The sequence below is a fragment of the Solanum tuberosum genome, unplaced genomic scaffold (genome assembly GCF_000226075.1).
Source record: "Solanum tuberosum cultivar DM 1-3 516 R44 unplaced genomic scaffold, SolTub_3.0 scf00176, whole genome shotgun sequence".
Classification (NCBI taxonomy): Eukaryota; Viridiplantae; Streptophyta; class Magnoliopsida; order Solanales; family Solanaceae; genus Solanum; species Solanum tuberosum.
The window spans coordinates 925382-948025 of record NW_006239100.1 but is presented as its reverse complement, the minus strand read 5'-3'; the positions used below and the strand labels follow the sequence as shown (position 1 = coordinate 948025).

Below are 22644 nucleotides of genomic sequence, written 5' to 3'. Positions count from 1 at the left end.
TGTGGTTCCTACTTAGCTACTTTTGTTGGAGGTGCAGGAGGAGTCAGGAGTACTGGGAGTGTTGCCGAATCATGTAGCACAAGTCAGCCCGTCTCAGTTGAAGGGTTTGATCATCCTCTGGTTCTAACTCATAGGCTGGAGTTCTAGACCCAAGTTTTTCCTCTTTGTCAGACTCAGATGTACTGAGGTAGGTGTCATAGACACCCATGTTGTCGAAGATAGAACTACTTGGACTCGGCTCTGCAGGTCTCGTTCCTTTATCTGTCCAATTCTCCCTTTTTGGAGGATGTTTGGGTCGCGTTGATCATGGAGGAGAAGACTCCTCTGAAATGACTACTTATCGTGCTCTCTTTCTAGGTGGTTGGTTCCTTCCAGGTACCTTGGGCCTATCCATATCTCCGAGACAACGAAAATTGAACAAACGCAATTACAATAGGTTAGTGAAATACCAAAATAAAAGAATTGTAGGAAACCTCGCTGATCGACTTGGCGACTCACCAAGCACATTCAACAAACCATAGAGGGCTCACTGAAAGTTTGAGAACCAAAGTTCAAAGAAGTCAGCACAAGTCAGCGAGGTTCGGGGAAAATCGGTGAATCACCGAACTAGAGTGGCGAGCTAAAGGTAGCTCACCAAATTTCACAGAAAGATTTTCAACAAACATGGCTACAAAAAGGCGATAACAAGGGCATTCGGCGGGTCACCGATTAAATTCGGTGAGTCACCAAGTAAACTCGGGAACTCAGGAATATCCCTGAATGATACATAATCCATCAGCTAAATACATAGCAAAAAGGGTGATGTAAGAGGTCAGTTGGCGAACCGCCGAGTCATTCGGCGAGCTCGACTAAGCTTGTCGACTGGTCTTTACACCTATCTCATATCATTACCAATCCCGGGGTACTCAGACTTCCCCCAATTTATCTAAAATTAAACAATCAACCTCTTTTAACCTTAAGAAAAACTTCACCCAATCTATCATTGGGCAAATTTAGTTGTTCAGTGCGATTTAGGTTAATTTCACTTCACCTACACAAACCCAATATGCAAAATCTCCAATCAAATAATTTAGACCCAAAATTCAAATTTAAACAATCCAACATCTAACATGATCGATTTTCCTAACAATAATTAACTAATCAATTAACTGCTCAAGGGAAAACAATAGATCCATCACTGATACATACATTCTTAGGAAATGGGAAGAAATTAAAGCATGTTCAGGACACCAACCTCAACCTCAGATTCAGATAAATAAGCAACACGGGTAAATGCAAAAACAAGCACAAATTCCACCCAAGCAACGACACCCACACAAATATTTCACACAAATTATTATCTAAAATGAAAGGGAAAGAGTGCAAGAGTCGAAAAATGTGAAATCAAGATGATATTTGAGTTTAAAATGGTTTGAAGCATTTTGACCCTTCAGTTTGTGCGTCGATCGGCGATATCCACTTATGTCATCGACCAATTCGGCGAAGCGCCGAGGGAAATTTTCCCGTCGAAGTGACCTGAACTCCAACCCTTTGGTTTGTCAAAAAAGCAATCCACATCGAGCTCGCCGACCCACTCAACGATTCACCCAATGGCCTATTTCTTCAAAAAGTTGACTTTTCAACCTGCACATCTAACAACTGTTATTTAGATAACAAAAGCTAAAACTTGGGTTGGCTCCCAAGAAGCGCTTTATTTAACACAGTCGCATGACGAAAACGTGCTTCCAAGCTTCATTCTTTGGGTTAACCATGGTATCACTTGGTAAACCCCCTTTTGGTATTAGATTTAAATGAGCTGAGATTTGACCCATCTATGTTTCCAGCTGCTCAACAGACACTGAGTGTTAAGCAACCGTATGGTTTAGAGAAAATATGTCATTTTTCATTTCCTTTAGAAAGTTGTCGTATCCTTCCACTTTGTTGAGGATACGAGCATGCATATTTTCGGTGCGAAAATTTTTAGGATCAGCTCTTTGCTCTTTGGCTTTTGACACTCATGAAGAGGCGCATAACGATATTTGTCACCATCCCGCTCCCTCTAATTTGTACCATGGTCACGTCATTCCCTATCTCGGTCTCTCCAACAATCATCATGGTCCCTGTTCCAACCTTGATTCCCACCTGGCCTTGGATAGTTCAGACGAGAATCTCCTGCCTGATTTGGCAAGAAATGCACTTCTTCATTGTACACAGACTCAAAGTGTGGTGCATCATGATTCACTCCCCTAATTTCGATCGCATTGACAGCCTTAGAAGCACTTTCCATGACATGTTTCATCAATAAGCCCATTTGGGTCATTATTTTGGCAATGTTTTAATCTCGCTCTTGGTACTTCTCCGATCGTTCCTTAGTCAGCCCAAAGTTCAAGGAGACACTTGATCTTCCCTTGTGTACCATGTACGATTAATTTTCGCCATCTCATCAATAAGGGCTAATTTTATGTAGAACGGTTGTCTAATGATTCCATCTCCAAAGCACTTTTCTGCAACACCTTTGTTGACCGTGTCAAGGCTTTGGTAAAAATATTGCAACAACACTTTGTCTGGCAGCCCACGAGTCGGACATTGAAACAACAACTTTTGAAATTTCAACCATGTCTCATGGATGGGTTCAACATCAATACACTTGAAGTAATAAAAACTATCCTTCAACTTAACCATCTTCGAAGGAGGGAAAACCTTTCGTAGAATACCTCGGTGAGCTCCTTCCAGTAAGTGAATGTATCCCTTGGTAGCACGGTCAACCACTTTGTTACTTCCCCCATTAGAGAAAGGGGAAATAAACAAAGCCGGACTAACTCTTAGGTAATGTTCTTTAAAGAGAATGGCCCACATACATCCACGAAGTTCCTGATGTGGTCATGAGGGTCATCATTAGCGAGTCATCCAAAGAGACCCTTCATTTGCAATAGCAGCAACATAGTGTTGGTCACATGAAACACTGCATTGCCCACAATCCAAGGAAATCGGATATCCCCTACACTTCCCAACTGACACTACACCATTTTAGGCCTACGACCACCCCAGTAAAGTGTAGCCTAAACTAGCAAAAAGTGTGGCCTTTGATAAAAGGCTACACTTTTGGACTTTAAGCAACACTTTTCCAGGGGTGCCCGAAAGTAGCGTTACCTTAGAGTTTAGGCAACACTTTTCATCAGCTACGCTGAAAAGCGTAGCCTAAAATGAAAAATGGCAACGCTTTTATGTACCTCAAATAGCAACATTTCTATCTCATACAACTACACTTTTAAGCGTGGCCTTAGCTTCCTTATTGCCCACGATTTGTAAGTGTTGCCTTTTCTATCTAATGTATGACAACAATTTTAAAGTGTTGCCTTTTCTATATAATGTATGACAACACTTTTAAGTGTAGTCCTTGCCCATGTGCATACCACAATTTACAGTCCTATGGCTACACTTTTAAGTGTGGCCATATCATTTTGGCTATAAAATATTTATATGCCACAATTTCTAATTAAAAAACACCAATATTATTTTGCAATAAATAATCTCAAGCATTAAATTAGCTAATAAGTAATTCAAATATATAGATTTGCAATAAACTTCAAAAGATAGTACGTCTTGTACGTACTTACACATACAACTTCAAAAGATAGATAGTATGTCTTGTGTACATACACATACTTATAAAGCAATATTTTAAATAACAATAGTTCAAAAAGTACTCTTACAATAGTTCAATATATTCTAGCAATGAATATATTTCACAAAATCAAATATAATGTATTCAAACTTTTACAATAGTTCAAAAACTCTTCATCATCCACTTCAATGAGATCAAATTGACTTGTGGCGACCCTTCAAATTTGATCACCTCCATTTCCCTACACATTTAAAATGAAATTAAAAAACAAAACAAACTATGTACAACAAATCAGATTGCAGCAGTTCCAGATTGCAGAATGGCAGACCGCATATTTTTTTAGTTCAGGCAGCACAATGTATTGTAGCAGATTACAGATTTTTTGAGTTCAAATTGTAGCACTGTGTAAAGATTTTTTAAGTTTAGATTGCAGATTCAGGTATTCTAGCAGATTGCAGATCCAGTATATGCTTGGAACACAAAAACATGAATATACCTAAGCATATAAATTGAGCTGATAAAGATAAACAAAATGAGAAGAGGCAAACTAAAACAGTTTGTGCCTGTTCAGATTGCAGATTCCGGTATTCTAGCAGATTTTTTGAGTTAAGATTTCTTTCTTTATAAGAAGATAAAATGAGACTGTTTAGGACTAAAATAATCACTTTTCTACAATTCTATTACCATAAGTGAAGTTTAAGAAGGTAAGAGTATACACAGACCTACCATGTCATGAAAGTTACACCATATAAATATATGAAGGATTAATATAATCCAACTACCACACATTAAGGTCCAATTTAATCATTTTGTCCTTTTCAAAAAAATAATAAAGACCTTTTTAATAGAAACATTTAGTGGGCCTGTACAGCTTAAACAGAACAAGAGAGGTAAACTAAAACAGTTTGTGCTCTTAGACACAGAACATACCTTCAGTTTATGACGAACGTTGTTCAAGCTCTTTTTCCTCTACTCTGTGATGAAGGAACATATAATTTAGAGGATTTAAAAACTAGAAATCGAAAACTATGATACCTTTCAATGTCGACTAGTATGACGACTAGTCCATATTAACTATAGCCAAATGAGAGGAGACTTTTTTTGAACTGAAGCCTATTCTGTTTTGCATAACAATGTGATGGAATGTGTCACTATAAAAAACATAAGTTCATATTGTTTTTTACCTCACTACCATAACAATTAACAATAAAAGAAAAAGTAGCAGATACATAAGATCAACTATAACTTTATGACTACTTACCGGCCATCTACTGACAGAGCTCAGTTCTTTGGCACCTTTTTCTGCCTCATAAAAGAATTTCCTTGCCCTCTGAATTTGCTTCTTCATAAAGATCCTCCATTTATCAGTCACTCTTCCAGCGAAAAATGTCTTCATCGGAGAGCCGTGCCTGTGCTAATTCATCTTGAGGTACTAGATGATTCATTGCCCGTGCTGCGCACGGGCCCAACAATTCAGCTTTATAAGTTTCATAAGAGCAAGTTATTGCACTGAACCTAGATGAGTGTAGGACAACTGAAATTCATATACACGAATAAGCAGCAAAAAGTAGCCGTTACTTCAATGACACCAAAGAGACCATCTTTTGTCTCTCTGCATTCTACACACACTGAATTTTCAGGCCTTCAAATGACATCAACAAAAAAAATTTAGGAAAAGCAAACCTACATGTACATACATCCTAGATTACTTTCAGCAAATGCAATTTTTAACATTTGTGATCTTCTTCCCGTTTGTTTCTCTGGCCACAAGTATTGTTTCTTAGTGTTATATTCTTTCCTCTGAAGCATATGTATTCACATAGTCGTCTCGTCTAAATTCACTACTTGTTATGTTTTGGCAAAAAATACTTATTGAAGATTGTGTAGCCTCTAAAAATAGTTGGTAGCTATTTTAGAGGCTTTCCTGAAAAGAGCAAACGAATTTCTTAGAAGGTGTTGCATCATAAATGAATAATAACATGAGTGTAATTATACTTGTGCTTATTTCTCACTCATAGAAGCAGGAAAACTTATATAATTGAGAGTACCTGCATTTGTCATTTACATGCCAATTAATAGAACTATTGCTTCACATATTAGTTTTATGTTCCAGAAAATGATGATACGTATAAATTTCTCTGTATAAATGCGTAAGGCATCATTGACATTGCACTGCTAGGTAAAACCACTTGCAGGTACATAAACAAATGTCCAAAAGATACTACATCTAAATATGGCATACTTCAACAATACAATATATTTAGAAATTATATGAATGACCCATAAATTATGTGGAAGACGTTATTAAAACACTACCTACTTCAGATTTAGTGACTCGGTTATTTAGAACATTTAAGGTAGAATTAGTGAAAGCTTCAGTATGCATCATGCCATGGAAGGAACTATAATTTATTTATTGTGATGAAGCATGTATGGACAAGTTTAAGCCTAGAATAAACTAATTAAAAGGTTAAAAATATTATCCTAAATTTACTCTCTAAGTGTGGACAGGTTGCCATCACTAGACATGCCGGTTCATTCTTTCTTTTAAGTTCGAAGAGACGACTAATTTCATCTAAAGTTTCCAGGAAAATAGAATAAGAGTTCACCAACAAATGGTGAGCTAAGTTACACATGAATTTAAGATATACAAAGACCCAATTCAATAACAATTTGAGGAAGAAATTAGGCCTTCGCAAGTTACGGAAAGTTGAAAAAGAGAAACAACCAAGCAGGCATAGGAAAGCATTTATATATATCATATAGAAGTTCTATTGCACAAAGATTCACCTCATCATTAGTTCGTCCAAGTGCTATAAGTGGCGCCACACCTCCTCCTCATTTGATGGTGATACTATTGCAGGATTCAATAATCATGAATTGAATTAATCACAAAACATTCTGATGGGATTGATCGTCATTCATCTTTCTTACAAAATAATCGATGTATGTGCAAGGTGTATAAGCTATCATTCTCCACTTCAATGTGGTTAGTACCAAAAGTTCTATTCTTTGTATAGTTTTGCCTTCAAACACAAAATTTGGATTCCCAACCTGTTTCATAAACTCGAGATTTTACTATACAATCTAGTTCCGAAAATATATAAATTGTTAACATGACAAACATGTAAAGAAATTTATCTTGCTCAGACTCTCTAAAAATGTTGTCACACTCGTGTTGCATCCTCAAAAAATGTACTACATTTGGAGAATCCAACACACACCTGACGACATTTTTGAAGGGTCGAAGCAACATAGGTAAGGAATGAACGAAACTATTCATCACCTGCAAATCAACAATCAAAGGAACATGAATCTTTCCATTTCGGCTGCAATTCATAGGCAGGCTACAACTAACAAGTGAACTGCTCATGTTTTACCTCTATATATATCCAAGAAATGTATATCAACAGAATGCTGACAATCAGTTAGCTATCAAACTTCAAACACTCTGAAACGAAATGCTACGATGAACTATGTTACTCGGACCCATTAAAAATACTGTAGGCAACACCAATGTTGAATCCTCTTAAGTTCATAGCTTTTGGAAGATCCGACACACATTGAACAGAACAATATTCTAAGTCTGACCAACATAGATTGTGAACTTACAGGCAATTCATAACAGAAACCAATCCAAGTAATTAATGGACAAACAAAAACTCAGCTTCCCATATACGAAGTACATAACAACCTGCGCAGTTGCAACGTGGCTAAGAATAAATGAATTTCATATTCAGTTAGCATGTTGCAAAGTTCAGGGTCTAGCGGTTCAAGTTATACTCATCCCCGTCCAATTTCTGCTGGCATATATGCAGTTGATATTGCTTAAAAAGTTAAAAAAAAATAACACCAACCAGTTGAAAATCTTCGAGTGCGTAATTGACTTCTAAATTGTCAAATATGCAGCCCCTCGCCTATAATAACACTGCAACCCCGATCAAAACCTACTGCAGTAGCATAAACACCTAACACAACAAAGAAAGCACAACTTATTGTAACAATTCAAAATTAACTTACGAATAATTAAAATCAAAGAAGAAGATGGGTGAGGAAAAAAGATTGCCTTAAAATTGCAGCAATACTTGAAGTAATTGAAGATGTAAAGTTTGAGGAGATGAAACATCGAGGAAATTCGTCTTTTGTGTTGATGTGAAATGATATGAAGATGAAACGTGAAGGTGATGAAGATCGGTGGAAGCCTGCCACACACAATCATTAGACAACCACGTGGAGTAATATGAAGGTAGAGCAACAACTTGCAATTACTATATTTGAAACAAAAAGAATGGCAAAGTCGCCTGCGACTTTTTCAAAACAAAATGGAGCAATAGGCATTACACTGTACTTATGTATGAGAAATAGACTACGCTTTTGATATATTTTGGCATGTTACTAGAGAAATTATCAATGTGAATTAAATATAGCTTCATACTTACTCTTCTCCTACATCTCTGAGTATATTGGTTAGTTGAATTGTGATCCCTACAGCCAAAGCTGCATTATATACACTCTCTGTCGTTGCCTTTGATTCAGGTGCAATGCCCATATCTGGAACACTCATCAATCCTACTGTACTAGCGACATAGTAACAATAGAGATATAGCTCATCGAAGTTGTTGTATAAGAATTTCCACAAGTCCATATGCATTCCTTCAACCATATCTCTGAATGGCTGCACCAGTTAGATGAATTATCAGACACTTCACATGGTTGCAAGTAAGAGATCGAGGTTATTAACCACAAATTAAATGTCAGCCCGCAGTGATAGCAAATGAAAACTAGTTGCCTAATTTGCTAATCAATTAAAAAATATAAGTAGATAATGATATTAGAAAGAGATATAAATACAAAGAAGAGAAGTATATGGAAGAGAAGTATCGAATTACACAAATACTTGCATCGGAAAAGCACTCAGCAAAAAAGAATAGAATCTGAATCTGGAGAAGATAATGGTGATAGAATTAGAGAGACTAACCTTATCAACATGAAATCTAGAAACAGTATCGGATAAGGCTGCATCAAGCAAATCAAATAGCCGCCCATTAAAAATATCTTCCAGACTTGCCTCACACCTATCTAAAGCTTCTGGAGTTATGTGTGGCGCATTAGGGCCATCAACAAGCTCATCAATTCTCCTGCACCACACTATTTAAAAGAACACAACTTTTCAGACAATAAGGTCATTTAAAAATACTTTAAGCCAAAAATTGTTGTCAATTTCCCCAAGATTCTTAACTTGCTTGAACTACAAATTAATTTAACGAGCAAGCCAGAAACACCACATGTTTTTTCAATCTTAAGTGGAATTTTCTCATTGGCAAGATCTAGTCCTTCTTGGAAACGTGAATACATGAAAGCACCAAAAGTACCAGATATACCATAATTGAATATGCACAAACCTAGACCACACTTTTAAGACTGCCAAACAAAATGGTAAAGAGTATCAAATCACTAGTTTTACACCTAGAGACCAAAATGTTGTAAGTGGGAAGTTCCCATAATGTTAAATTATCTGAATGCTACTTTCATTAACCTTTTGGACTGTATAACAGCATAATGTTTTGGTACATAAAGAGCATAACTACCGGCCAGCGAAAAGTTGAAATTATGTCAAAGATTCCCAAGAGCGCTGATAAAACAAACAGTTAGCATGTTACACTTCTGTGGATCCAGTCTAATAATTTAGCACTTCTTCCACTAATTCAGACTCTTATGAGGCGTCTGTCTGTAGAAAAGTGTCAGCGTGCTGCTGCAGACACTTTAGCAGACATTGTTCCTAGAAACTAAATTGTTTATGTTTTCATTGCTAGTAACTACCAACCAATTTTTGTGCACAACCCCAAAATCAAAACAATTGCCAACTAATAGCAAATAATATTGTGTATATAGGTCAAAAATAACTTTTTAGATATATATCCTGATGTTTTGAACACCCTTAAGCAAAATTCTTAGCTTTGACATTGTATCCAACAGTTGCAAGCACATATTACCTTAAAAAGGAAGTCAATTGAGTCTAAAACTACAATCAGAAAGTAAAATATGGAAGATCTACCATATCAAGAAACCAAATACCCATCAGCTCTACAACAAACTACATATGAAATTCCCAAAGTAATCCAGCAAAACACCACACAGAGATACTCACATTGTGCAAACAAATCATTCAGATCAGGGCTTTGCGATTCTAGAAACATAAAACACGTTTTATTCCCAAATCTCAATACATATACTCACTATAAAATTTCCAAAAAAATACACCCGATCAGAGAAGAATGACTCACCAAAACAATACAAATCTTCTCAAACATAAACAAAGTATGTTCAGACTTAGCTTGGAGAGAAAATCGTGTGCTTCAAATTGACAAAATATTTTTCTAAATTACCTGACGGAAATCTTCAGCGAGAACTAGGACGGAAATCTTCAGCGACAACTAGAGACCATCAACGAGAACTAGAGCTCTGTAGCTCCAGCTCTTCAGCGTGTTCATCAGCTCCAGCGTGTTCTGCAGTTCTTCACTTTGACCGACTTTTTTCTGATTTGGATGAAAGGAAAATTTTAATGTTTTATGAATATTTTTTTTTGCCCAAATAAAATGGGAGGGAGAGTTAAAAATGTTGGAGGGAATATAATATTTTAGTGAAAATTTTAAGGCTATATTTGTAATGTGTTGTTTTTACAATTATAAAAATAGGACACTTTAAATGTGTGGCAATATATGTAAATAGTTGTTGCCAATTATATCATACTTTAACAATGCTTATAAAGTGTAGCTTATACCATTAAACAGTACACTTTACAAGTGTTGCCAATAATATCGAAGCTAAAAGTTAAAAACTTGGGCTACGCTTTAAAAGCGTCCCCAAAAGTAGTTTAGGCAACACTTTAAAAGTGTTGTCCAGAATTAGTGTGGCCGTAGGCCTAAAATGTTGTAGTGTGATCCGCATTGACATCATGCAAATTTCTGATATCATCGTTGTTCCCAAGTTGGCTGGTATTGCTCCCATTGACACTCATCTCTTCACCTATTTTAAAACATCTAACAAAGAACACAACTAAGTCGATTCAACTACAACAAAATCTGTTCACGACTAAACTTCAATAAAAGAATTCTAAACACCACTCCCCGGTAGAGGCGCCATTTTTTATAACACTCAACTACACATCATCCAGTTCTAAGTGTAGGCGGTCATTGAAAAGTATAAATCCACCTAAGAGTTAGGGTCGATCACACATGGAGTGCTACAATAAAAAATTTAATCAAGAAGTAAAATGGTATCCTAATCGTTTTTAAAAGTAGAAGTTTTATAAAACTAAAGTAAATCACAAAATTTGAATGATTAATATCAAATGAGGGATTTGGGTAACCAATTTACCACTACTAAAAATGGATGTAAGCAAGTAGAGAAGGTTTTTTAGGTGTTTGATAAGTTGAATGTTGATTTCGCGTAACGGGTGATTATGAGTTACTCAAAATTGTTGATTATCAGTGGGTAGGCTGGGTTTTAAGTGCAATAGTCATTTCTCAATCAACTATTGCGATTCAAGTGAGTTCTTTCGAACCTCACAAGCGAAACACAATCGAACAACCCATTACCTTAATCAATCCACCTTTTCAAGCAAGATTGCAATTAAGCCCATTCTCTCAAGCTAGATTCATAACAATGCAATCAAAACAATTATCAACTAATAATTTTACTCTAACACTTCTTTCTCAAGCAAGTATCGAGTTCTAATCTAGAATGGGATTTTCCACTACAATTCTTCAATTAAAACATGAACCAATTAATTAAACCCACTTCAAATCAAATATAAAATTAGTAATTAATAACACTCATTGTCTAATTAAGGCATTCAACTACATAATAAGACACCTTAGAATGGGGTTTTTAGCCTAACATATTAAAGAACAAGAAATTGTTACCAAATATGTTTTCCATCAGATATGGAACAATCCACAAGTTTCCAAATGCTCCAATTAAAGCCAAAAATCTCAATCTTTACTCAAAAAGCTCAAAATAATGTTATAGAATGTAAAATATCAAAAACGAAAAAGTTGAGTAATGTGTGTAAAATTCCAGAATTGTTCAAAGTACTTCTCTTCCTTTGAAAAATAGCATTTATACTTTCCCAGAATTTCAGCATCGGAGTCTCTCAGCGAAGTAAGTCGGGTATCGCCTGTAAAACCCCATCCTTAGAAAGAGCTAATTTTAGAAAGAACTAAATTGGAAAGAGCTAAATTGAGAATTTTGCAAGTTAGTCTTAACTTGTGTATTTTGGGTCAACTTCAAATGACCATAACATTCATAGTAGGATGTGTTACATGGCCAATGAGATATCATATGAAAGATATTTGAGTCCTCTTTCCTACGCCAATGAGTTCGCAAAATTCCGAGTTTGGATGAAGGAGATATGTTCGTTAAAGTTCAGGCTCTCCAGTTAAGGAAATTCATCCGAATTAAGGAGGGGTATTTTGTTATTTTCCTTACCCCACTATTTTTCACGTTTTGGTTACCCAAAATAAGAGTCTAATCTAATTTGGATCAGTTTTCACAATTCCTAAAAACGCTTAGGGGTTTAGATAGAAGTGCAAGAGGAGATAAAGGAGAAGTTCAAGTGTTCGTTCGAAATTCTTGTTATTATTGAGGAGTTTCGCCAAGGATTTGATCTGTACGAGGTATTTAAGTTCTCATAGTGTTGGGTTCATTCACCCACACGCCAATCATATTATTTTTATTTGTAATTTCATTCTTGAGATTGAATGATTTGAGTTCTTGAGGTTTTGTGCTTTGTTCTTTGATTATGGAGTTCTTGAGGTGAGGGTTGCATATGAGAGTTGTTCTTGATCGATTTTTATGTGAATTTCTTTGTAAATGTTTTGGTTTTAAGAATCCAAAAGAGTTTGAGGAAAATTGTTCGATTCTAGATAGGTTAGGGCATGAGATTAAACAAGAAAATTTGTCAATTTCCAGGCAGGGGCTTGGGGTGGCGCGCCACCATAGTGCCAAAACTACTGCCCGATAGCTTGGGGTCTGGAACGGCGTGCCACTCAGTGGGTCCCAAACACTGGTTAGTAGTTTTTGGGCTGGCGCTCTGCGCCACTTAGTGTGTCAGGGTCGCCAGGTCCCCTACCCTTTCAACCTTCTCTCCGTGTGAGTTCCCTCGAACCATACCCATATTTTCTACCTAATATCTACATTTAAAATAGTGATAAATCCTCGAGATATCATGCACATCCAATTCATCACTCTTCAATTCATAATTCAAATTGAAGATAGAGTTAAGATTAACGTTTAAGGAAGTTCTTTGAGTCATTTTGAGATGCTTTTTGCAATCTTTTAAAACCTGTTTTCAGATTTGAGTAATTGAGTATGAGTATGAAGAGATTTGACTTTCATTTTTCAAAATGAATAAATGTGAACTAAGTATTCCCAAGAGTAAATGCTTTTACATTTAAAATGAGAGGAAATCTTGATTTCCAAATGAGTTTGAGGAGTTTTGAGCATTGTCTATTCTTATAGAATATTTTGAGTGATAATCTCAAAGTTGAGGATAAGGAAATGTTTTTAAAACATATTAGCATGAGTTATATTATAGGGAGTAGTATAAAGCACTAATATGGGGACGAGTTCAGAAAACTTAAAGTCTTCATACACCTTGTATGCCAACATGGGTAAAGGGTCATACTTTTTAGATAGTTCCTTATTGCTTTTAAGCATAGATTAGTGGATGCACTTAGTTTGAGGATGTATTATACTTCAACAAGCTTTAGGACAGTACTAGCAGTGTGGGAGAGACGATGTATTATCACATAGCTCATAATGATGGTTGTTGGTTAGAGAATCTCCCAATTAAGAGTAAAGAGTTAATATTGTATATTTAAATACTTTGAGTTGTCATTTACTGCTTTAACTGCTTTCTTTATACTACATATTTTCTTTGTTTCTTTAAAATGATTTGAGTATTCTGGAATTGAGTTTAGTACTTCTGAGTTTGAGTATCTTGAGTATATTTGAATATCTTTGAGAATCCTTGGGTATGTTTGAGTTGAGTTAAGTTGAGATGAGGTAAGTATGTTCTTCCCTTCTATCAGATCATATATGTGTTTAGATTCCCCTTGCATGCATGTATATTCCATGTATGATGTCATTTGTCATGCATCATGAATGATGCAGATACAGGTATCCAGGGTCATCAACAGGCACTCCATTGATACCACTTATAGTCCAGAGTTGCTTTGGTGAGCCTCATTGCATCTAGAGGATTCCCTTTTATTTTTTTAGTTTTGCTAAGATGTCTTAGCTCTTGTCCCAATGTCTATCATAGTATTTAGAGGCTTCATAGAAAGTGGAGTTTTTAGAAGTCTGTTTTATTTTCAATTTTTAATGTTCTAGACTTTAGTTGTCTCTTTTGGCCAGTTGAATTTTTCATTAAAATATTATGAGTTATCTATTTTGAGATTGTTTGAAAAAACGTTTACTTTTGAGTTCATCTAATGTTGAATATGTCTTCTTCTAAGTATTGAGCCAGTCCAAGGGTTCATTTGGGGACCAACAATGGTTCTTGAGTGCCAGTCGCGTCTAGGGTGTAGACTCGGGGCGTGAAAAACTTTGTATTAGAGCACAGAGTTCAAGAGTCCTATGGTGTCTATGAAGTTGTGTATGTAGAGTCCTAGTTATTGGTGTGAAGCGCGCCACATATATAATTAGGAGACTATAAAATTTTATGAAACAATTCCCTCCCCTCTTTCTCTTTTTCATGCGATAGAGTTCAACTCCTTAAAGTTTCCCCCTAATTTGTGATGTGCGTGTATGATTTCAGATCATACCTCCAGGAAGAATTGTTTGAGGTCATGCTGCTAGGATACATGTTGTGTCACGCCCCAAACTCGAGGGGAACAACTGGCTCCTAATGCCCAAACTCAGACCGGAGCCGACCTTGCTGAACCATTTGCTACTAAAGCATGGCAGCCACACGCAATCAAGGAAACAAACAAGTATATCTTGGCTTAAAACTAAGCCTTCGGCCGGCAAGGCCCATGTCAACTGATCTATAAAAGAAACAGCTACTCCCAGCAGATCATATAAATAAATAGCCAACTAGCACAAAAGTCCTGATTGAGCCATCGAGGCCACCATGATCTCCTTAATCTCATGGTACATCTTCATCGAACCAGGGGTGAATAGAATAACAGGAATGATGTGTTGCTTCTATAATCTGATGTCGAAGTCCTGCAACATCCGGAACACACAATCGACCACTATATCTAAGGGCTCCATCTCCTGCTATATCAAATGCTACAGACTGCTGATCCTGAGCCATGGCTCTAAGCTTCTTTAAGCTAAGATCCTCATGTTGTCATGCCTTTACCTCCACAACTAGAGATGATAAGTTGTGTCCTGAATTGTGACCCCACTATCATCTGCCTTTAACAATATGATTCCCAAGCTAGCTAACTGATGAAACTCTCATGCTAGCTCACGTTTCTCAACATCTAAATAGGATGAACTACCCATATATCTTCGACTGAGGGCATCGGCTACCACATTCGCCTCTCCTAGATGATATAAAATATCCATGTTGTAGTATTTGAGTAACTCAAGCCATCGATGTTGTCGCAGATTTAACTCCTTTTGTCTAAAGATATATAGATGGCTTTTATGATCTGTGAAAATGTCAACATGAACGCCATACAAATAGTGTCTCCAGATCTTTAATGCATGTACAACTGTAGCCAACTCTAAATTGTGGGTTGGATAGTTCTTCTCATGCTTCCTCAACTGCCTTGAAGCATATGTGATAACCTTACCATGTTGCATCAAAACACATCCCAATCCAACACCAGAAGCATCACAGTACACCGCATAGCCTTTTGAACCCTCTGGAAATGCTAGAATGGGTGTTGATGTCAACCAGTCCTTTAGTTCCTGGAAACTATGCTCGTACGCCTCAGTCCACTGGAACTTACCTGCTTTTTGAGTCAACTTCGTTAATGGTGCTGAAAGTGAAGAAAACCCCTCAAGAAACCTTTTGTAGTACCCAACTAACCCTTAGAAACTACAAACCTCGATCGGAGTCACAGGTCTGGGCCAAGTTTTTACGGCCTTAATCTTTTTTGTATCAATCGCAATGCCTGCATCTGATACAATATAGCCTAAGAAAGCTATAGAGTTCAACCATAACTCACACTTAGAAAACTTTGCATAAAGTTCTCGATCTCGAAGAAACTGAAGGACTACTCGCAGATGATTTGCATGCTCAGCTTTTGAACGTAAATACACCAAAATATCATCAATAAGTACAATCACAAACAAGTCTAGATACGGCCTGAATATACTATTCATCAGGTCCATTAACACTGTTGGGGCATTAGTTAATCCAAAAGACATTACCAACAACTCAAAGTGTCCATATCTAGTTCTAAAAGTTATCTTTGGAATGTCTTTCTCCCAAACTCGTATCTGGTGGTACCCTGATCTTAAATCAATCTTTGAGAAGCACTCAACACCTTGTAACTAATCAAACAAGTCATCGATCCTCGGAAGGGGATACTTATTCTTTATAGTCGCCTTATTCAGCTGTCGATAATCGATACACATTCTTAGTGAGCCATCTTTCTTCCTCACGAATAACGCTAGTGCACCCCATGGTGAAGCACTAGGTCTGATAAGGCATTAATCCAGCAAGGCTTTCAGCTGATCCTTCAACTCCTTTAGCTCAGCAGGAGCCATTCTATAAGGAGGGATAGATATGGGTTGTGTACTTGGTATCATATCGACAGAAAAATCAAATTCTCATTCTGTAGAGATACCAAGGAGCTCGTCTGGAAATACATATAGAATCTCATTAACTACCGATATAGACTGAAGAGTTGGTGGTTCAGCATCTATATCATGAACTCAACAAGATGATAAATACAACCCTTAGTAATCATCCTCCTCGCCTTAAGATAGGAAATAAACCTACTTTTCGGCATTGCTATATCGTCTTTCCATTCTCGAACTTCCACTCCTGGAAAGTGGAATCTAACAATCTTTGTCCGGCACTCAACAGTAGCATAGCAAGATGCTAACCAACCCATACCCATAATAACGTCGAAATCGACCATTTCTAACTCTACGAGGTCTATAGAGGTGTGACAGTCAATAATTTCTACCGTGCAACCTCGATAGACTCTCCTGGCAACAATAGACTCACCAACTGGTGTAGATACAATAAAGGGTCAATCTAATGACTTTGCTACAATACATAACTTCTCCGCGATAAATGGGGTAACATAAGACATCGTAGATACAGGATCTACCAAAGCATAAACACAATGGGAGCAAACAATCAATGTACCTGTCACAACATGTGGTGATGACTCTGAGTCCTGTCGGCCAGCTAGTGAATATGTATAGTTTTTTCCACTACCATAACTAGATGATTCTTCTCTACCTCTGCCTCTACCTCTACCTACTGAAGTCAAGGGTCCACGCCCTGTAGACTTTGCTGATGAAGAAGAACCTACTACTGACTTATACCACCCTGACCTATGGTCGGGCAGTTTCTCCACCTATGCCCCTCATGTCCACAAGAATAAAAACCTGTGGAACCCTGTTTGCACCTCCCGAAATGCATCCTACCACAAGTTTTGCAATGCGATGGGGTTATCCTAGTCTGGCCTGAACACCTCTGTTGCTGAGAGCCTGATGCTCGTGAACCCTCACCTAGGCCTGACTGTCCCTGATGATCAAATCTACTACCCGGGAACAGTTGTGGTGGAGGTCTAGGTGGCTTAATAGAATATCGAGGTCTGGGACCACCTTGAAAACTCCCTGTGAACCAGTAGTCCTAGCCCTCTTCTGTCTCTCTATCTTGACCCTCTCACTCATATACAATAAATGTCGATGATCCTCTATGCCTTGTGCAAATGCCTGAATTTGTGAGATATCCTTATTATCATTTAGTGAAGCAGTAGAACAAACGTCGATATAGTCTGAGTCAAGCCCTCCCACAAATCTACATACCTTATTATGCATCGTATCAACAAATGATGATTCATATCTAGCCAATGAATCAAATATCTGCACGTACTCTCAGACACTCATGCTACCCTGTCGGAGGTTCAGAAACTGGTCCACCAGGCCATCACTAATCTCTTTAGGCAAAACGTGATCAATAAAAGCTTCTGCAAAGCTATCCCAAGTGGGTAGAGATGCATCTTTTCCCTTAGATCTCTCCTAGCTTTCATACCAAAATACTGCAACATCACGCAATTGAAATGCTCCTAACTCAACTGACTCAGTCGTTGAGGCATGCATGACTCTAAAGATCCTATGAAGCTGATCAACAAAGTGCTGAGGGTCCTCTCTGCGATCCATCCCTGTAAATTGTAGAGGATTCAAGGCAAGAAATTCAAGAACTCTTGAACTTCTGGGCCCTTCAGAAGGTTCGGCAACAATGGCACAACTTGGTGGCGTTGTGCAGCTACTAACTATACTAACATACATACTGCACTCTTGAAATCCTGGTCAGATGGAAGAAGAGGAACTAGATGTGGTACTATTGGTGGAGTCGGGGGTCCTATAGCCTTCGGAGGCTCCTGAAGTGGTGGAGAAGCTATAGGGTGCTGAGAAGATGTATCCCCCTGGGTTTCACAATGGGCTACCTCCACCTGTGGTATCTTCCCAGTGCCCTCGCCTGCAGATGTATGTAGCCCCTGGCTAGCTGTGGTATGTCTGGTGTCAGCTATCTCTATCTACATACAAATATCAATTATAAGCCAGAAACCTCAACCCTTAAGACACCACTCTATAGCATGAGGTCAGCAAAAGAAAGATAGTAATTCTAACATGTCTGGTAGCTTCTTGCTTATCGAATGTGGTGCACAACACATTTATAAACAAGACTGTACTAGACACGACCTGCAGACTCCCTAGGATACGACGTTGCTCTGATACCAAGTTTGTCACATAGCCCTCTTAGGCAACAACTTAACTATGTAGGAAGAGCATAGCCTTCTTAGGTGTCAATATAGCCTTGTAGGTAACTCATACCTCTTCTAGGCATCAATATAGCCCTGTAGGCAACTCATAGACCTTTTAGGAATCCATATAGTCCCGTAGGTAGAACATAGGTCTTCTAGGCATAGATCACATTCCTACAGCTAACCACAATAGCCCCAAGGCAACAATAACAATTCAATCGCTAAAAGCGAGAAATTTGGTTATAAGCGACCTATACAATTAGCCTCTAAAGCGTGTCCAACATAGGGACGATTATATCAACTCGGGTAGCCAACAATCAACAATAATGGCTACAAATATAACAAGCTAAGGATAACAACCCAATTAATTGCTCCAACGCTTTAAGGAAACATGTTGTAAGTAGGGAATAGCCTTAACATACTTTTTTTCTCTGAATTCGCGTGGCCTAACGACTTTTACTCATAACCTCCTCGATACTACAACAAGGCAAGACCATAATCAACACACAATATTAGAAGATACCACGACAATCCGATAAAAGATATGTATTTCTGTCGCAAATTGCTATTTGATGCTTATAAAAGCTAGAGTCGATGAAAGAATGGTCTTACCTTGCTTTTAAGTTCTTAATACACCTCAAAACTTTAAAATATGCCCAAAACCCTGCTGTCCAACCACTAAAGTATGATATGCTAGGAAATCGATAAAATAAATTATACCATGTTGACGAGCTCAATGCGTAAAACAACTTTTGTCAAGGACTTAAGTCACGAAAATCTGTAACTTGGCTGATCCTAGAAATGGATTTTGTGAGTTCTTTGTTTATTCACTAAGAAAAATGAAGAAAAGTCGAAGAAGATTATATATATAAAGTTGCAATGACCTAGGGTACCCACCTCACCTGCCTGCTTGCGCAGTCTTGCAAAAACGCAAATATCTCTCCATTCTGAAGTCGTATGAACAAACTGGTTGATGCATTGGAAACTAGACTGGTAGAACATTGATTTCATAGGTCATGGGCATCATAAATCTTTATAGATTTGGAGAAAATCTCTGAGACATTTGACCAAAATTTCAGACAAATCTTTATAAAGGAATTTACAGTAACTTTTACTAATTTTTATTTTGCCACTTACCTAACTTCAAAACTTGAGAAACAACCCTTGAACACTTAAAATACCACATAACACATCATTCTTAATTTATTATCCATCCTCCTGGCCTTTCCACAAAGACACGAGTCAATTTTGACGTTTTGAAAAGTTGGGGTGTTACATGTTGATCCCAAGTTTAAGGGGTACTTAGTGCACCTGAAGTGCAACTTCAAGAGGAGGTCATTAATGAAAAGTTTCGGGATGCTATCCGGATGTTGAGTGAATTCGTGGCTAATCAAGCTGGTCAGCAAAGAGGGAATCGATACGAATTTGCTGATACATCCAGGATCCGTGAGTTCTTAAGGATGAATCCTCCAGACTTCACTGGTACAAGGGTCATTGAGGATCCAAAAAAACTTTGTGGAAGAGTTGCAAAAAGTGTTTGAGGTGATGCATGTGGCAGATGTTGAGCATTTGGAACTAGCTGCATACCAGCGGAAGGGTGTTGCTAGAATCTGGTACGATCAATGGAAGAAGGGTAGAGTTGAGGGTGCACCAATTGTGATCTCGGCTATGTTCAAGGAGACTTTCTTGGGGTGTTTCTTCCCCTGTGAGCTAAGGGATGCGAAGGTAAGAGAATTCCTTAAATTAAGGAGGAATCCATGAGTGTGCATGTGTATATCCTTAAGTTCAGTCAACTGTCCAGCTATGCTTTGGAGCTGGTTGCTGACATGAGGAGCAGGATGAGTCTATTTGTATCTAGGTTGTCACGCTTGTCAAGTAAGGAGGGAAAGACAGATAGGATTATTAGAGATATGAATATAGGCAGGCTTATGATCCATGTGCAATAGGTTGAGGAATATAAGCTGAGAGATAGAGAAGAGTTTCAGAACAAGAAGGCCAAGACTACAGGAAATGAGTACAGGCAGCATACGGGTAATGCTAGCCGGTCATCTATTCAGAAAAGGCCAACTGGACCTGCTCCATCATCTTCTAGTGCACCTGCATCAAGGAATATAACTTAGTTTAAAAACCAGAATTCTCAGAACTTCAGAGCTAGACCTGCACAATCTTAAGTAGTGTGCCATAAGGAGGTAATTAGACTCTTGCATGTGCTAAGTGTGGTAGGAACAATTCAGGAGTGTGTCGTGATGGCTCCACTGGTTGCTTCAAGTGTGCTCAAGCAGGTCACTTCATGAGAGAGTCCCCTAAGAACATGCAGAGAAATGGTAGTGTGGGCAATAGAGCCCAATCTTCTTTAGAGGCCCGCTAGACAGAGTTGTACCTAGAGGAGCTACTTTAGGGATAGTCGAAGGGGGAAACCGTCTATATACAATCACCAGTTGCCAAGAGCAAGAGAATTCGCCAGATATTGTCACTGGTATGATCAAAGTCATTTCTTTTGATGTCTATGCATTGCTTGATCCTGGTGCGAGTCCATATTTTGTGACTCCTTATATTGCTATGAGGTTCTATATTCTTCCCGAACAACTTCTTGAGCACTTTAGTGTTTCCACACCTATTGTTAAGTCTATTCTAGCCAAGAGAGTTTAACGTGATTGTGTCATTTATGTCAATCACAAGAACACCATGGCTAACTTAGTTGAGTTAGATATGGTGGATTTTAATATCATTCTAAGTATGGACTAACTTCATGCTTGTTATGCCTCAGTTGATTGTAGAACTAGAGTAGTTAAGTTCCAATTTCCTAATGAGCCAGTTATAGAGTGGAGCAGTAGTTCAACAGTGCGTAAGGGTCATTTCATTTCATACCTTAAGGCCAGAAATTTAGTTTCCAAGGGGTGAATGTATCACTTAGTCCAAGTTAATGACTTTAGTGTTGATACACCGTCTATTCAGTTAGTTCTAGTTGTGAGTGAATTTCTAGAGGTCTTTCCAGAAGATCTTCTCGAAGTCCCTTTTGAGAGAGATAAATAGACTACGGTATAGATATTCTTCCCGATACTCACCTATCTATATTCCGCTCCGGTCTTATTTGTGATGAAGAAAGACGATTCACATAGGATGTGTATTTATTACCATCATTTGAACAAGGTCCCTATAAGAATAAGTATCATCTTTCGAGAATTGATGATCTTTTTTATCAACTTCAGGGTGCCACTTATTTTTCTAAGATAGACCTCTGATCAGTCTATCACCAGTTGAGGGTAAGAGAGGGTGATATTCCCAAGACGACATTTAGGACCCGTTATGGTCATTATGAGTTTTAAGTTATGTCTTTTGTTTGACCATTGCTCTAGCAGCGTTCATAGACCTTATGAATAGGTTTTTAAGTCGTATCTTGATATATTTATTATCGTATTCGTTGATGACATTTTAATTTATTCGAGAAATGAGTAAGATCATGTTTGTCATGTCACAGTAGTTCTCCAAACCCTCAAGGATAGAGAGTTGTATGCCAAATTCTCTAAGTGTGAGTTATGGCTTGAGTCTGTGGCATTCTTAGGCCACATTATTTCTTCTAATGGGATACGAGTTGACACTCTAAAAATTAAGGTAATGCAGAACTATCCTAGACCCACTTCTCTAACTGATATTAGGATTTTCATAGGATTGGCTGGCTATTATAGGCAATTTGTCGAGGGGTTTTCATCTATCTCATCCTAGTTGACTACATTAAATTAGAAGACAGCAAAATTTCAATTGTCTGAAGCTTATGCGAAAATCTTTTAGGAATTTAATACCCAGTTAACTACTGCCCCTCTATTGACCCTACCGGAGGGTACACAAGGTTTTGTTGTGTATTGTGATGCGTCCAGAGTTGGACTTGGCTGTGTTTTGATGCAGAATGGTAAGGTTATAGTCTATGCCTCCATACAACTTAAGGTTCACGAGAAGAATTACTGGACTCATGACCTCGAGTTGGAAGTTGTAGTATTTACCTTCAAAATATGGCGTCACTATCTCTATGGTGTTCATGTTGATGTGTTCACCGATCATAAGAGTCTCCAGTAT

General features: G+C 37.8%; 1 long non-coding RNA gene across 1 annotated transcript; it reads right to left on the bottom strand.

Annotated features, from left to right (window-relative positions):
- Positions 1-5093: 5093 nt before the first annotated feature.
- Positions 5094-7661, bottom strand: LOC107061872 (uncharacterized). Its single transcript, XR_001474299.1, has 3 exons — positions 7299-7661; positions 6395-6658; positions 5094-5138 (listed from the first exon to the last, which is right to left on the bottom strand). It is a non-coding gene; the product is annotated as an uncharacterized lncRNA (long non-coding RNA).
- Positions 7662-22644: the final 14983 nt, after the last annotated feature.